General features: G+C 31.9%; 1 protein-coding gene across 1 annotated transcript in view; it reads left to right on the forward strand.

Annotated features, from left to right (window-relative positions):
- Window positions 1-18,614, forward strand: part of LOC129231468 (homeobox protein abdominal-A homolog) — a 173,720-nt gene that overhangs the window by 39,484 nt on the left and 115,622 nt on the right. Inside the window, exon 2 of the transcript XR_008581254.1 lies at window positions 15,335-15,405. The gene's annotated coding sequence lies outside the window, so the exon portion shown is untranslated. The remainder of the gene's footprint in view (window positions 1-15,334; window positions 15,406-18,614) is intronic.

The following is an 18,614-nucleotide window of genomic DNA, read 5'->3' on the forward strand; positions in this document are numbered from 1 at the left end:
AGCACTCATTTGCAATAATGAGGAACGAGTGCTCATTACATTACAACATTCACAAACTGGAAGAGCATGTTCAGACGCTGATGCAAAAAATCCTCAAAGATTTTATTGAGAAACAGACCTACACTGATTTGGCATCAGCAAGAAGGAATGGTGCCATTAAGAGTATTCCAGTTGGCACCTTAGACAGTCTTTGAGTTGTGCGTGAGCCTTTCCACGGTCACATCCGCTTCACATGTAGTGTGTCATGAAGGAGTCGCAAAAAGGTCCCATTAGATTGGCGTGCATACATAAAAGACCATAAAATGTTGTCCGTACAGTGCATCTACTGTTCTAAGCATATGCGAATGAAGGCAATTCCCAATGCCTAATTTCGGCTTGTGCCTATGGAAAACCGTGACACCGTAAATAACGAGAAATAAAAGCCAAATCTGCATAATTTTGGGAGACAATAGGACTTGCTGTCACGATATGACAACCATTGCAACATTTAAGAAGAGCTTTTTTTTTTCACCCTTGGCGTTCAAACTGTCTTTCTGAATAATGCTAATAAGTCTTTTTACCCGAGGCGATAAAAGTATGCCGTAAAAGGAAAATTGACCAACTGCGGAACTCTAAAAGCATCACGATCTTCCCGCCCCCTCTACGCAAGAATGAGTCCGCCCCAACTACACCCATGATATGTTTATTGCCCATTTTTTTAACTTTTATAACCACGTAAACAAGCGTTAGATTGGAATTGTTGTCGTGAGCTCCTTTTTGAATTTATTCTCCTGAGCGCAATAGAATCCTGTGATATATCATGCATTTTGGACCGGAGTCGACTAATGACGTGGCCGGAGATATTAAAGGTCATCTTAACGATCACGAATTCAAAGTATGATCGGCAATAATTTCTGCAATTAAGTGAATTGAAAATGAGTGATTTAAAGACAGTTCGCTCTTTGAGTAAACAAGAAGAGTTTTATGTCTCTCCCCAAGTCGTAGTTTTTGTGAAGATCTCGAGAGGCAAATAGAGTGAAGAGTGAACGTAGAATATATGAAAATTTCTGCGTTTTAAACACTTGTCAACTGACGATTTAATGTGAGTGGGAGCTTGTAACAATTTTTGGGGCTCGTAAAATTTCAATCAATATCTGAGGACTTTTTTCCGTCAATACTTGCCACAAGGACATAAAGTAAACCTTCCAACAGCTTGCATTCAGGCGTGCCCCGATGAGAGACTACAGGACCTCCCAAGAATGAAAAGAGCACTGATTTTTAAATTTAATTATTTCTTTTTTTTACAATGAAGAATGAATACTGTCTCCTAGTTAGACGTGGATCTGTATGAATGCTCGCGTTTTATCATTTGGTAAAATTCGGAGTTTCATTCGGGAGATTAAGCATTCATCTTCCTCCTCCTCCAAACATCCTTACATAAATGTAATAATGATGTTAAATGCAATTTTAACCATAATAGTGTTGATCTCTATTTTTTTCTAAGCCCTTTAAACTTTACATAAAGGTGAATAAATTGATAGAAAATCTCTCAGCTATGTCTTTCAAAAAGGTGACCGAAGAAATTAAGATCGTGATAAATTATTTTAATAATTGGCGTTAACAAAAAATTATCTGCATTGAAGATGCCTTAAAGAAATATTTTTCTTCTTTCAATAGAACTACAGTGAAACCTATCTTCAACGATTTCGGGACCTAAAAAAAATTATTGTTATAGACAGTTTGATTATTTATGCTGACATTGCTGGGGCCAAGCAAAATATCAATATAGTCAAGTTTATTGTTATAGACAGTATTGTTATACACTGGTTTCACTGTACTTGCCTGAAGTTATATGTAATAAAGGATACTTACCATCTTCTGAATGCAGTGAACCATTTTGCATGACATTCAGAAGTCTATTTTCTCTATATCCTTCACATTAAAGTCGGGAGACCTTCCAGGTTCTAAAGTGATTGATTCACGCATTTAAACTTCATGTCTCCAGGCAACGTGGCTGTATTTTTATATCATGGCTGATAATATTCGAAAAATTTTAGCTCACGCCTCGATACCGACTCGTAAACGTTTTTATTCTCTTCATCTCTTCCTACCCTTTGCACATCCCTTTTGTTTCCCCAACAGCGGACCCTCTTTTTACTCCTCCCATAAGAAATCAAGCGAATTACTGTAGAGGAATCTTGTCCAACAAAAATACCATTTTTGGACATAAAGACGTTACTGGCACTGAGGCACGTTCTGGCTTGTCCCGACGTGTCTTGGAAAGACATCGTTCCCTAGAGGAGAGGTATTTTGAGTTTGAGAGCTATAAATTGCGGAAAGTTATGATAACTTGGACTGATTGAAGATTCTGTTGCTGACATGAGACAAAACTATTACTTTATCACAAATCTACGTTGACGTTTGTTTAATATACATTTGTGTTCAAGTTTAAAACATTTCGATTGCTCCTCCTTTAAGAATGATCTCCATAGGCTTTTCATCGCATTTAATTTGTCTATTGTAAACTATCGCTCTATAGAGAACGGTACTGTTAAAACTGCGGATTACAGTTGCGGATACAAGGGGAGGGTCATCGGGGTCATGACCCCTCTAAACCGTTGACAACAGTATCCGTCCACATTGTGTTCAAACACTTTATGCAGAAAATGTTACAGTATCTTCGCTATTCTTTAATTGTTTTTGAAAGTAAATATTTGAACTACTATACTTTGTTTCAGTGCGTATGTAATAATTTTTCAACTTTAATCCACAATTAGGTGCCTTATTCCTGGCCCATTTGGTGCTTTTTATTGACCCTCAAGCAGTTTCAGAAATTTTTCATACCTAAAACCGTCGTTTATGGGGTGGGTCATTCTTCAGCATGACCCACCCTCCCCCAAATCGTTTTTTGTATCATCCCCTTGCGTGTTGCATATGTCACCTTTTATGAGGGAATGTTGTAGCACTAGCGGTGACCCTATATCACACCTTAGGTGTGACATAGGGTGCCATAAGGAGTCAACCGGTATTATAATACTTTTTATGAAGACAATACTTTGGTGGCATCAATGTTGGGATAAACTTCGTTTGACTTTTTGAAAAAACGTAATTCCTCAAATTAATTTGTTATCATATTAATTACTGAATTTGTAATGTAAATGTTCTCCGAGTTTGCTGTTACTTATCAAATACTTCAGCCCTCTCGAAATTACATTTCTCTTTAAGTACTGTACTTTAGAAAAAATGTTATTTCTTGAGGACTGAAGTTTCAGAAAGAATTTTTTTTTTTTTTTTTTTTGAGTAAACACGGAATGAATGATTTATTGATAATAGAAAAATTTTTGATATTTAAGTTTATTTTGCGTTGGACAATATTTTGAAGAGAATGTCTTACATGCCTTTTTTTTTTCTTTTTTTTTTCTTGCTTTTTCATTTTGATGTTGTAAACAGACAGTGAAATCTCAGATACGTGAAGCTGAAATAATTGGTAGTAAGTTTCCTTATCCCTACGTTTAAGCGTTAAAAATGGTTTTTAATAACATTTAAGACATTTTTGTGAAAAATATCGATTAGTGCAACTATTTATATTCTATTAACTGTAGCCATAAGCTGCTCCTTTTAATATCAAAATGAAAATTAGCTATACTATTATGTAACAAAATAAAATGAGGAGAAATTATTCAATTTACCATCTACACCCCGAAAAACTACACAATGTAAATTACGTATATCTTGGCAAAAGAATTTCAAGATCATTCATTTATTCTGTGGGATGAGGAGCTTATCGGACTTTCTTGTGCGCTTTGTGATCTGATGTACCTCACATTAATCTTCGATACTTTGTTAATTGAGCAGTCATCAACTAAAATGTAATTTTTCAATCAAAACTGAGCTAAATATCTCTTATACACTAAAAAAAATTAACTGCTCATTTGTTTTATTGCGTACAAAGCAGGTAAATATTAAAAAAGTTTTTTTTGTTTTGTTTACTAAACGCCTTTTTATACATATCTGCATCACGCTCTTTGAAGATTCAGCTGTTGAAAATGATAATATAGTAGGGGAATGTGGGGCAAAGTGAGATGGTTAAGATGACTGAATTTTTTTCAAAATGAACAAATCGAAATTTTGTTCTGAAAATTACAGTACATAAGAAAGAACATTGTATTTTATAATAAAACTTGCATTGAAACAGTATTTTTAATTTTGGCAGTAAATTTGAGTTTTCAAAAAAAAAAAGGAAAATTTTCACTTTTTTCCCCATGAGGAAAAGTGTAAAATAAAATATTTTCTAATGTAATACCTTCTACTTGATTTTAAATATAATTTTGATCAAAATAATCAGTAAATAAAAGGTTGAACGCATAAATAAAAGGATAATGAAACAAAAAAATAATAATTAAATGAATAAATCAATTGATATATGAAGAAAAATAAGTGAGTGAGTAAGAGAATAAATGAATAAGAAAATAAGTGAATGAATGATTAAGTTAATTACTAAATTATGGAATGTAAATGAATTGATTAATAAATGAAAATGTAAGAGATTTAGATTAAATGGGTGAGTGAGTAAATGAAACCAACTATTTCACGTTGCCCCATCCACTTTGCCCCGTATGTACTTGACTAATTGCACGATTAATTTAAAATACAAATAAGCTTAATATCAATCAAATTAATACGGCATTGACTATTAGGAGGTCTCAATTAATATTTCAAATAAAAATAACAAGAACGTTATCATTTTATAGTAACAAAAATAATTTTTGACTTACAACAAAATATTACAATATGAGTATCATTTTTTAAAAATTGCCTGTATTACTAATTGGCCTGTATTAAAGTTTTTTTCCTGACTGGAATAGACTACATATAGTACTACATAGTTAAAATAATACCCGATAGGTGGAGCTAAAAGCAGAATTAATATTTCACCATTTCACTTTGCCCCGCTATTTTGCTTTGCCCCATGTTCCCCTACTTAACACGGAATCCAGTATTTGGCAATAATAAAAACTTCTTAGTATTTTATGTTATAAACAGGGATAAAGAAAAAAAAAACGTCTGTTTGTGGAATTTAACACAACCTAACTGAAAGAGTCAAGGCTCTGCTAGGGGAGGGGGATGGAGAGGTTTATGGGTAAGCCTCTCCCCGAGAACCTTTGGTTTGAAACCAGACTGCCAATCTATTACTATACGTATAAATGTGAGGGCTTAAGTAGTCTTCTATTATAAATACTCATACTGTCACCCTCCTATTACATTCAAACTAACCCCTAGAATATAAAATTGGATTTCCAATTGAAAAGTTTGATGCCACAGCCCTTCGTTTTTATTTTCTTCCTCACCCTTGGATCATTGCAAAAATCGTTATAGCCTGAAAATTTCACGCAATCAACTCATGGGATAAGGAAGCATGCTGGACATCTTCATTCATTGCGAGTAAATGGCTGGAGGACAAGTTGAAATATGCGAAGACATAACCAATCTCTGAGGATGCTTTATTGCTTCAAAAGGGTGCGTGAAGATTCATAAACCGGCAGTCAAACTTTCTGAATGTAGGAATACTCCCGCTTGACCAATCCCTGTAATGGATTGGACAGCTCCCTCAGGCTTCCACCTACTATTTTCGTAGAGTTCATAAGCACATTCTTGTTAAAGAGACAAAAAAAAGTAAATTTTTGTTCAAGTAATAAAATTCGATTGTGACTATAAAAACTAAGCTGTTAACTTGCATGACGCACAAGCCATTATAGTGGAGTTAAACTTCCTCAATAACTAATGTTGCATTTCGAGCTTGAACTTGGCAAACTTTGCTACAGGAACTGGACGAAAGCTATTGCCGATTTGCATAACTCCTGACCAATGAAATGTTTTTTAAACGCTTGGTATAAATTGAGCTCGTTTTTAAGAAGGGGCTTTTCATATCAGCGAAGTAATAATAATAAATCAACACTACTTTAAAATGAAGTTAGTTTGGTGATCGGAGCTGTAATAAATTTTACAGTTTGGCGCAGAATATCGAACAACTTCCGAGATCAGCCGTAAGGTTATAAACAACTTAACCAGCATTTCTAAATTCGAGTACTTTTCTGCCGCGGGAAGGTAATCTGCAAATTTTTATTTATTTATTTATTTTATTTTTATTTTTATTATTATGATTACTATTTTTTTTTTTTTTTTTTTTTTTTTTTTTTTTTTTTTTTTTTGCAGTTTTGTAATCTATTGAACTTAAGTTTTACTGTACAAGCTTGCTTATTTATTTCCGCTGAAAATAAAGTCGGGGAAAAAAAAGTCAAATTCCAGCAGTGTCCTATTGTTAGTATTGGAATCCAAAACTCGTTTCTTCAAATATCTCAAAAGCTCATTTCTGTAGATACTGAGCTCTACATACCCACGGCAGATTAGACCTGCTATTAGTAATTAGACTGTATAACCACATAAAATTAAATTTTGTGCGGGAGGGAACAAACTTTGTACAATTTGAGGCTTTGTATATAGGGTTGATTCAAGTGAAAAAAAAAAGTGAATGAAGCACAAATTGTCAAGAAAATGTAACCCTCCCCCTCCCTTCTCCCTAATTGCAAGCTGGTGAAAACGACATTTTCCACGAAATGGCATTCACTTTCTACGAGTGCCAATAATTAATGTAATTATTCAATTAACAAAAAAATGAATAAAGCACACATTGACAAGGAAATGCAACAAATAGCTATTTCGGGGCTACAATAGAGCCTCTTCATCAACGCAAAAGAGCTCAATACACATGCACAGCACACTTAAAAGGCTCACTCAAATCTTTTTTGCTGTGTGTTGAGTACTTTGCACCGAAGAAGAGACTCCACTAGCCTTGCAATAACTCTGTGGTCAGATGGAGAAATGTTATAAGTCAATTGTTTCAAAAATTTAATCACAGCAGTTTTAAAGTTCAATGAACCAGGAAAAATCGTAAAATTTTCTTACACCATCACATTTCCCAGCAATAAGTCAGAAATTAATTTCTGATGCCTATACTCGTGTGTGAATAAACCATTTGGTTCCATTTATTTCTGCACGTGGTATGTTCTCTAAGCAGGTTTACTGTTAGTAAAATTCATTTTTTTCGATTATAGATCAAGATATAAAATTATAAGGATGACAGATTTTCTTGAAAATTCATTTCCTCGAGCTTACATGAATTTTGGAACATAAATTAATAAAAATACATAAATATTTAGCATATTAAAAAAAATGTCCATTAATTCAAGAAACAAAAATAAAGGTTTCCCCCACTAAACTATTCTGATATAGAATTAAAATTTTAAAGTTGATTGAACGTGTGAAATGATAAAAAACTTTTGAACTATTTTTTTATTACATATAATTGAAATGTCCCCATAATATTAATAAAATAATATTAATAAATTATTATTATAATTTCTTATTATTATTCTGTAAACTTGAAATTTCAGCGATTGCATCGTTGAATATTTTTTTCACCGTTGAAAAAATAAAAAAAAATATGGTACATACGAATATGTGACTTTTCCTTCTTGTTTGTATATTATGTACATGATAATTTTCTTTCGTACACGCCGAAACAAAACACGCTTTTTAAAGTATAAAAAACAAGTAGTAATCCGTTCTTTAAAATTATTACTTCAAAACTTTTTCTTCTTTTTTTCTTTTCTTTTCTTCTGAGATTCCATTCTTTTAAACTAAATTCTCACTCGTAAAAATCAAACAGAAAAGCAAATACTACAAATCATTGATTGAGGCAAAAAAAAGAAAAATATCCCAATAGATTTAATTGCATTTTTAAAGGATCCATCATTCGGAGTCTTTCATGTCTTTAAGGTTTAATAATAACAAATATTTTATCTGTTTAGTTCATGATTAATAACTTAATTCTTTCAGTAATGAAGTCTATCGTTATAAGGACTTGTTTAAATTTAGCTTGATCTAATCTAGCTCCAAATTTTTTAGTGTTGTATGCGAAAAAATGAAAATATTCTGAATGATACGCATTAAAACATGCTCATAACTTGTCCTAGTTAAATATTTTTAGGGATTTTTTTTTTCGTGGTGCTACATTTTACACTTGTATTTCTTCTTTGCAGACGTAACCTCCAAATAACTAAATAACTTTGTGATGTCTTAACTACATAAATGGGCAACAAATCATATTTATTTTAAAGAAATTACAGCTTTATACTGTGCAATAGTTATCTGATTTTGTAACATTTTCATTGATTCATAAAGAATAAAAAGATAAATGTTTTTTTTAATGTGTTTGTTTACAAGTATAAAGTTTTCACGGGTACCAAAATTTTTAGTTGAGTTCCGTAAAAACTTAACGAGACGCCAAAATAAATTTCTGAGAAATTACTCACGTTTGCTATGTTTGAAGCTATTTTCAATACCTTAAATCGTAATTTATAAATTTGTATCAATAAGTTGTTCTTAATCTATACCATATTTTCCATTAAGGCATGTTAACTCTCTAAAATCTATTGATATGTGTTCATTGGAAGAAGTAAAAATTGCGAACACTTAATTAAGTAACAGGAAACAATCATCAAACAAAATGATGACGACGATGGTTACTATTATTATTTTAATTTAATCCTTATAAAACTTTTATCAGTCATATAAATCTTATAATTTTTGTAGCATCAATGCAATAAAATGTCAATTTTTTTGTCTGAATATCACTTTCGGAAGCCTTTTAAGAAGGAATTTAAACTGACAAGTAACTAATCAGAAGGTATAGAATAAATGAAATTCAGAATATGGAAACTAATTAATTATTACTAATAAGTATTAAGTCTTTAAGTGCTCAGATATCAACTTACTAACTGATTACTTTAAATGCTCTTAGTGAGAAATATTAAGTGTGCCATGATAAGCTTTTATGCTTTTCTTTATTTCCTTAATTTATTTTATTATTGTCATTAGTTTTACAATCACAAAAATATTTTTTATACAAAAATTCTTTAAAAGCAACAAAAAATGTTTTCTCGAACTTATATGAATTTTAGAAAATAAATGAATAAAATGCATAAATATTTAGTAGTATCTTTTTAAAGGATTGTCTATTAATTCAAGAAACAAAAAAAAAAAAAAAAAAGTTTCCTTCACTTACCTATTCTGACATAGAATTAAAATTTTTAAGCTGGTGGAAAGTATGAAATGATAAAAATCTTGTGAACGATTTTTTTTCTTATGTATAATTGTAATGGCCCAATAATATTAATAAAATAATATTTATAAATTATTATTATTATCATTTATCATTATTATTATTCATCAAACTTGAAATTTCAGCGATTGCTTAGTAAAATATTTTTTCACCGTTGGAAAAATATAAAATATAGTATCTACGAATATGCGACTTTTCATTTTTGTTTGTACATTGTGTACATCATAATTTCCTTTCGTACACGCAGATGCAAAACACGCGTTTTTAAGTATAAAAAACAAAGAGTAATCCAAACAACATAAAAGAGATGAAAAGGGGAAAATGTGATTCTTAAATACCGTAATTCGTTCTCAAATGTAGAAAATATCGATAAAAGTTGTAACAATGGCCTTTTCGTCGTCGCCGTGCGAAAACAGAAAGAGCAATCTTTTATGATGGCTCCTCCCCACTTAACACACCTTTCCCACAAAAGATGACGCGATTGGTCAGTAGTATCACTCATCAATTGATAATTTAAAACCTCTTAAATCCCAGATATAAGTGCTTGGTCGATAGTGTGTAGTATGCTTGTGGTAATGTAACTTAATTGCACGTTTATTACATTATCAGTTTGGTTTATGATAGGTAAAACGCCGCCGTCGATTGCAATAAAGCAGCGCCCCGGCGTGGCGTTTTTGTTGTTTTTTCTTCTACCCCTACAACGCCATAAAACAGCTCAAGCACCAAAATGGCGGCACCACAACAAACACTTCCCGATGGGCTTTTCGGAAAAGCGCGCTTTCCAGGCGAAATGTTTTGGCAATCATATTATTTTCACTGCCCTATCAGAAGCGCGCTATAGAGCTGACGCTGCATAAATTTTAACGGCTGGGCCATCATATTAAAAGCGCGATTTGTGACCGCTTTTTACAGGTGTAACGAGAAATAATATTCCTTTTTTTGTGTTCAGATTAAATATCTGGATTTTTTCTCCTATCGCCAGTAATTAACAGAATAAGACTTCGTTCCAAAGATACGAGTTTTAAATATTATTTTATTATGCGCTCCGACTGCGTTATAACGAGAGAAAATAGATTTAATGCTTTAATATTAGTATCTAGTTCGCGCTGATAGCTAGTGTCTTTGAATGAAACAATGAAACATAAAATGTCCTGCACTTAAGCATGGTTATGGATTTCACTGTAAATGCTTAGGCTTTTTTTTATTACAATAATCGCAGTTGTTTTATGTAGTTTCTATATATGTAGCAATAGTAAATCATGTGTAATTTTGTAAGGAAAAATAGCTGGAAATAAATTTTATGGATAATTTTATCCGCTTGAAGGAACATTGGTTAATGAACTTCTAATTCATGGGCAGTTCAAAAAAAAAAAATATTTTGTGCAACACTAAAGGTTTGTTTTATGATTTATATTCGAAGGCTTACTTTTATGTACAGTTGAATGAGTCAATTTGTTAATATGTTATGGAATTAAGTTTTATTCAAAAATAAAATGTGTTATCTGAAAAATGTAATTGTTAAAAGAATTAAATTTTTTTCCCGTAAATCGAATGCATGTGTGGAACACATAACATAAATAATGCAAGGACAGGAATAGTCCATAAACTATGTAAAGCGCATAAGTACAGGAGTGGATAAAAGATGCACTACAACTATTCGAATTCCACTCCACAATTTTTCGTACTGCCAGGCCTGATTACAAAATAGACCAACTAGGCCGTGGCTTAGGACCTCCGCTTTTTAGGAACACCCAAACAGCTAAATTGTTTTAGCCATTGGCTAAAACTAACTTTTTACAACAGTGGGCTCCGAAAAAGCGTTTGGTCTAGGACCCCGATATCTTAATCGAGCCCGACTACCAGGAACCTCAAGAGCTCGAACAATAACAGATGTTGTTCATTTTACATTTCTTTATACACTTAATACTATATTATACAAAATATTGCGCGAATGAATTGATTGCGTAGTTCGCAATTACGAAAGTTTGTATGTAGTTTTGAATTTATCGAAGAATAGCTTCTAAAAAAGCATTGTCGATTTATTAGGGAGTTATAGTTATATCATCAACATATAAAAAAAACCCGACATTTCAAACTTTTCTTGGGGGGGGGGGAGGTGAAGAATTCAAATTCAATATATAATATGCGAAAACTACAACAAAATACTTTTTACAAAATACATATTGAAACTAGGGAAGAGGGAAATCCCTGATTGCCCCGATATTGTTCTCTTTTGGGCTGTAACTGTTTCTCTTAGCTTAGTTCTTCTGCTTGAAAACTTCTTTTTAGAGGGAAAAAATTAATCATATTAAAGTGACTTAAAACGTAAGTCACCCCCCCCCCTTCATTTTCTATTTCGTCTGAACGAATTTGATAATTCGATGATTATTGCTCCAACGTTTTACTTGATGCGAAAAGGGTTAGACTTTCATTAGTCATCAACTGTTTGGTGTGTATGAAATTTTCGTAAATATATCGTTAAAAAGTCGTACGAAATATTTCGATTCGTTAACATTATAAAAAAAAATATTATAAGCTATGAATAAATATATACTCAACATAATTTATCCTTCCCACCACAAGAGTCTAAGTAGATATTTATTATGCCCAACAGTTGCATTTCTGTGCTCTCCTAATTGCATTAGGGGGAAAGTTTTGTTCATAACTAGGAGGGCAGCTCTTTCTTTCCTCTGCTTCTGTAATTGAATATGATGATTACTTTTTCGCACGCTCATTATGAGATTTTGTTGGTGGGCGGAGCATTTTTTTTACTTATTATTATTATGTAAGGCAAAGAAAAAAATACACATTTTTTGAATTGACTTTATTGAAAATGAATGAAGCATTGTTTTTTGTACAGAAAACATATCTCGATTTCAAAATGTAGACGACAGATCTCAAAGCATGCAATAAATAACATGGAAACACTGCTGTAGTTGGAAGAGTGTGTGTGTGGGAGGGGGGGGGGGGTTGACGCCGTTAGCTGAAATATTTGTTTATTATTAAAAACGTAATGCAGATTCTTTGTAAATTAGATTTAAATCATCTTTAAAAATTAATAAATGTCTGTTTGAGTTAAAAGGTGGCATAAGTAACCAAAATTAAGGCTTTTTGGTCTGACAAATATTTGTCAACTATGGCATTTATCTTATAAAAATGAGAGTTCCCCAAAATGTTTTTTCCCCTAAGCACAGCAGTGTTATGAAATACATTTCATATAATACATCAGACTTGTAAGACATATTTTATTTCTAAATAACGGTGAATTGTTGAATACAAAGCAAACAGTTGTAAACAACGGGTTACATGTACCAACGAAACCGGTTTCAGTAATTTACTTTTTGAATTTGTGCCGTAATATAATTTACTAAATTTGCGCGTAAAAAGTTTTTGTCTCACGTCGTAAAAATGAAGCTCTTAGAAGAAAAGGGGTGTAAGTGCACAAATTTAAAGTGCGGAGATAAGTAGTAAGATAAAACTCTCCTCTATTTTGGGGCAAGAGATGGTACTAGTTACCATGGTAGGGTCTCACTGCCTTAAATGGCATGTCATTTTACAAATCAGTTTTTTTTCCCCTCAATTCATGATTTAAACTTTACATAAATTTGATATTGATTGTTGATTTCATGAGAACAACATAAATGAGTGAATGTTTTAACATGAATTGCTTACATATGTTTGACAATTGGATTTACACAGAAGATATTAGGATAAATGACTACAGTCATGTGTAGCCAAACAGTAATTGCCAGGTTTGTCTAGTATTGTCAATATCAAGTTAGAAATTGATATTTTAGGAACACCATCAGTGGATTCACAAAATATCATTTTTCAAGAACACCGTCACCATCTTTTTTCCAGGCATAAGTTTTTATTTTTAGCGTAATTTAATGTCTTAATGCTTCTCCTTCACGAACAGTAAATTTTCTTTGCATTTTAAAGGGTTTCTTTCACAATGACCTGCCATTGCTGTTTTTTTTTTTTTTTGTCAGATCGCAGTTTTATTACTACGTCTTCATTCCTTTGCTTTTTTTCCCTTTCATGTAGGTATATTTTTGCCATCATTTAAGATATTTAAGGTCCTTTTGAGCTCACTGCCCTTAACTATATTCAATTAAAAAAAAGTATTTTAGTTTTGGGTACATATTTTTTGGTAATTCTTATAAAAATATCATTCAGGATTGATGATAAAACAGGAGCTAAACTCGGCCAAACGATTAATTAAAAAAAAATCAGCAGTAGAATAGTTCTATATATTTTGCTTATTTATTTTTGATATTTTTGTTCAGACAATCCTTTCAAAAGTTATTCATTTTTTAAATTTTTATGTTGCTCGAATTGGTAAGTGAAGATAATTTAAATTTCATCATATTATAAGAAAATTGAGTGTTTTAATATTGTTGAATACTTTTGTGCATTTACTAAAAATAATTGAATTCAGTTATTATGACTATTACTAGTTTTTAGTATGACCATAACTAAGCGAGTAGGACCATAACTAGTCAAACGAGTGCATTCCAATTTATTTCAATATTTTTATATAATTGAAAATGAATGAAAATATCACATCTATAAAAATACAATTTCTAAGTTCTAATACCGTTAGAATTAATTTTATCTACCATGAGCCAGAACTGCAATTTTCGTCTCCAAATTAAAAAAAAATCATTTAACCATATCCATCTAGTCATTTACCCACTAGAACAACGCTCCGAAGGTTTTTTTCTCTCTTTGTGTGTCTAATTTCACGCACACTCTATTCGCAATAAAAATTGCAAACACGTCTTTCGAAACAACCTTTGGCCTCGAAACATGGGTTTACATTTATCATTGATAAATGCATGCTTGAACTACAATTGTTGTCTATTACTAGTATCTTCCTTTGATTTAACGGTTGTCGATTGAAACTTCACTGGGGGGAAGGGGGACTGCAAAAAATCAAATATTTTACACTGAAATAAACATTTTCAAGGTCATTGATTTAAACTCTTAATTGGTGAGGATATTTTTTTGTAACGTAAGAAGTGAAGGGTCATTCCATGAAATAGTAGCCATTTTGCCAAGCACGGCACAGCTTATATACTTTATTTAAATGTAATAATTTTAAAGGTAGTGCCCGGTATTTTTTACTTAAGAAATCACTCATGCGTTTGTGATTTCTTAATCAACAAATTTTGTTCGTTACCTTTTAAATCACAATTTCGAATTTTTATTTTTTGTGAAATATATAAACTGTCACTTGCAGGACAAAATGGCGATTTTTTCGTGGAATGACCCCTCACTTATAACGTTACAAAATCAATGACCAAAAAAGTTTAAATTTCATTGTAAAATTGTTTATTTATTTATTTATTTTGCTGTCCCCCTTGCCCCAGTGAAGTTTCTATAGAAATTCCATTTTTTCCTGTTTCTCAGTGGAATGGCCTTGCTAGGACCATGGGATGTATACATGTTTGTCACCCTAATATTAAATTTTTTGTGACTCTATAAGATTTCGCGAATTAATAAAGAAGAATTTCCAATGACTTTAGTACATAAACTTATATTATTACAACTGAAACAGTACTGTAATTGACATAAATATACACTGCTAAAATTGCGAGTTGCATGTGGCACTTTTTAGAGTGAAACGTTGTTGCACCTGCGGCACCCCCTTAAAGGGTGCCATGACATCTTACGATACCTCCAAGCACCCTAAAAGGAGCTTTTCGTTCTATATGGCACAGTATGGCATCCTTGGAGATGCCGTAGGGTTCCACATGGCGCCCTTAAGGGTACATCTGATTATGTAAAGTTTCACTCTAAAAGGTGCCATATGCAACCCGCAATTTTAACAGTGTACATACTATAAAGCCATATAAGTAAACATTACAAAGCAATTGAATGAAAGAGCCCAATTTTCCTGGTGTGTAGGACTCACCACCACACCTGTTAATGGTTGATTACATAAGGTGAAATGTTTCCCTTTTCGATTGATTTTCTTCAAAATAATTTGAAGTAATTTTGAACAAAAGGGGAAAAAATAATTACCAAAAATAAATAAATTACTCAATAAAAATTTTAACTTTGAAGACATCCTATTGTGTCTTTGTTGCTGATTAATCAAGTTAAAACTGTAAAAAATGTATTTTTTAATATTCACTCCTGATAATAACCATTTTATCATTTTATTAGGATACCACATTCTCAATGGATACCCAATTTGGATTACCTTTATATTTGGATATAATTTTCTGCAAAATAATGTAAGTAGAATTTTCTATTTCATTCAGTCTGAAGTAAAATGATATAATATTTTTTTTATTGCCAGCTATACTATGAAGCATTTTCTATTGATTCCTAACGGAAAAGGTTGGAAATATGTATTGGTTGGATTAATACTATTCGTGCTGAATTACATTATAGACAATTACACAGCTGGAAGTATTTATGATTGCTACCGTGATAATTAAATTGCTCTATGGCGATAAAAATTGAATTTTCTCAACACACTCGATTAACATTTGTGAACTGAAACTAAATTGCATACAACTGTTGAACTGGTGCACATTAATAAAAGAAGAAAAGAAAGGAAAATAAAAGACAAAAGCAGAGTAAGAGTTTAATGTTGGATAGGAGGGTTTACATTAAAAAAAAAAAAAAACTTAATGGCCTGAAATCATTCTAAAAAAGCAACTTCAGAATAAAATTCATTTTTGAATGAAAAGTATGCATTCATAATGGGATTGAAAATCATTTTTGAAACTTTGTTTTTTTTTTTTGACTAATTTTAACTTTCTTCACCCAATTAGTCAAAGATACCTTCATTGTAGTGTAACAGCAACAATCATTAAGCTAGTTATTATTAACTATATAATGTTCTTGCTAACTATAATTTTTCAAACATCGATTAAAAGTTATTATCAATTTTAACGTTTCAGACTTCGATTAATAGATATGTATTACTAACTATAATGGTTCTGACTACATTTTTCCGTGACTAATTCTGAATCCAGTGTTTACTAAATAATCAAATATTATTCATAATTTAGTGAAAATAAATAAATATAATGATAATAATTGTTGTTATTATTATTATAGCAATAATAATTTTCATATATATATAATAGCCAATTCTCTGATCACGTAAAACTCCTGACGTCATCAACGATGAAACTCGCGCCATAGCATTATAACTCGATAATATTTTTGGTAATGTTTGACATGCTGGGAAATGCTTTATTTTGACAAGGCTGAACTGGATCCGGTAACTTAACTGTTTTACAGGTAAAACTGTAATTTTAGGAAAATGAAGAAACGAAAAAGTGGTCAACCATGAACGGTGAACGCTATCAACTGGAGTTTAAAAGTTAATTCGCTGAAGTTAAGGTCAAAATTTCAAATATCAAAATATCCCCAATCAGGTAATTTGCTTCGTTCATAGGTGGAAACAATTTTCACGAGCCATACCTTGATGGGCGATTTTCTAGTGAACAAATAAATGCATAAATTGAAATTTGGTCTTTTCTAAATTTTGCAGGTTTGGTGGTTGTACTAATATGTGGAACAACCCCCAACCCGATAGATTGCATGAATTATTAAATGCGAAAATATTTTTACTTCAGGAAAGATTGTTGCAAACAAGATTGATAAACGATCAATATGATCGCGAAACAGCAAAGAAAAAAAAAAAAAAAAAACTGCTTCGTCGCCATTTTACCAGTCGATAAAGAGCGGTTCAAAATCCCCCTGAAAGTTTCTCCGACAGAAACATTTAATAGTTTTCCCGATAGATTGCGAAATTTTAGTGCAGATATTATGATTTTTAGGGTGATGCTTATGTATGCATTTCAGAAGGCTATTGTTTTTTTTTTGTTTACATCAGCAGATCGATTAATGTAAAACAGCCGATTTGAAAATCATTTTTCTGTAAGTTACAGCTAAATAAGGTCTTAGCTAAAATAAGGCATTATATCGCTTGTATTTGTCAAAGGGTATTTAACAAATGATATTTTAAGTAAACGGATGGCAAAATGTTATAAGCAACGTTTTTCAAAATTTTGATTACAGCAGTTTTAAAGTTTATTGAACCATGGGAAAATCATAAGATTTTCTTATTCACAGCAGTGATTTAGAAATTAGTATTCCTTGTTGGACCGGTGCGAAGCATTCGCGATCGACAAAAGAAACTCAAACACCAAGTTTTAATTTTTTTTTTCCAATAACAGCAAAAATGTGACTTCCATGCTTATTTTTCGGTGAAAGCAGTGTTGCCAGATGGTCAAATCCAGATTTCCCCAATTCCCTTCCAACTTTTCCCCAAAAAGCAATGTTTTCTATCAAAATTCCCCAAATTTAAAAATTATTTTTCCACTAATATTTTCATAAAATGAATCGTTTTCCTCTGATATTTTTGTCTCTTAAAAATTTTTTTTCTCCCAAATATTATAAAATTCCCCAACTTTTGTTTTCTTCCCATTTTCGCCTTTTTTTTTTGTTTTCTTTATCTTTTTTTTTTATCTTTACTAATTAATAATAAAGCTGAGTCTCTCTGTCCGGATCTCTGTCTCTGTCAGGATCACTGTGACGAGCACAACACCTAGATCGTTCGACCGATTTTCATGAAATTTGGCAAAGAATTAGTTTGTAGCATGGGGGTGTGCACCTTTAAGCGATTTTTCAAAAAATCGATTTTGTTCTTTTTCCATTCCAATTTTAAGAACATTTTCCCGAGCAAAATTATCATAAGATGGACGACTAAATTACCAAGTTATCATAATGTGGAACCGTAATGCGGGCAAGCCAATTGGCGAGAAATCCATCATTTTTTATTTGTAAATATACAGGGGAACCAAAACACCTTTTAATTTTCTACTACGGGCAAAGCCGTGCGGGTGCCACTAGTCATTAATACAAGCGCCTGACCGAGAGATAAGAAAAAGCCAACTATTTTTTTTCTACTCGCATTTACTACTCTGCTTCTGTATGTACATTTAAACTATGATTTTTGTATATATTTATCCAAGAACATTCTTCATCAGACTTATTTTTGCCTGTTTCACGTATCAACTAGTTACTCACACAGAACTATTAATGCGAATTCCACATAATGCAAAATGCGAATTCCATAAAGTTGAGTAAAGCTAAACCAACTGCTTGATACAAACAATATAACTACCAGATGTCAAGACGCGAATTTAAATACAAATTTTTTTTTTCCCGAAGTTTTTTTCCCCCAGGTTTCCCCAAGGAAAAAATTTTTCCCCAAAGAATTCCCCTCAAAACCCATTTCCCCAAAATTTCCCCAGAGAGCACCAGATTTCCCCAAAATGGGGAAAATTCCCCCAATCTGGCAACACTGGGTGAAAGTGGTGAAAAATAATCTTTAAAATGATATGATACTTTTGAAGTATGACGAAATAAGAAAGAACTACCTCAGAATCCTTCATGAGTTTAGATTATATATTCATGCAAA

Source organism: Uloborus diversus, chromosome 10 (assembly GCF_026930045.1).
Source record: "Uloborus diversus isolate 005 chromosome 10, Udiv.v.3.1, whole genome shotgun sequence".
Taxonomy (NCBI): domain Eukaryota; kingdom Metazoa; phylum Arthropoda; class Arachnida; order Araneae; family Uloboridae; genus Uloborus; species Uloborus diversus.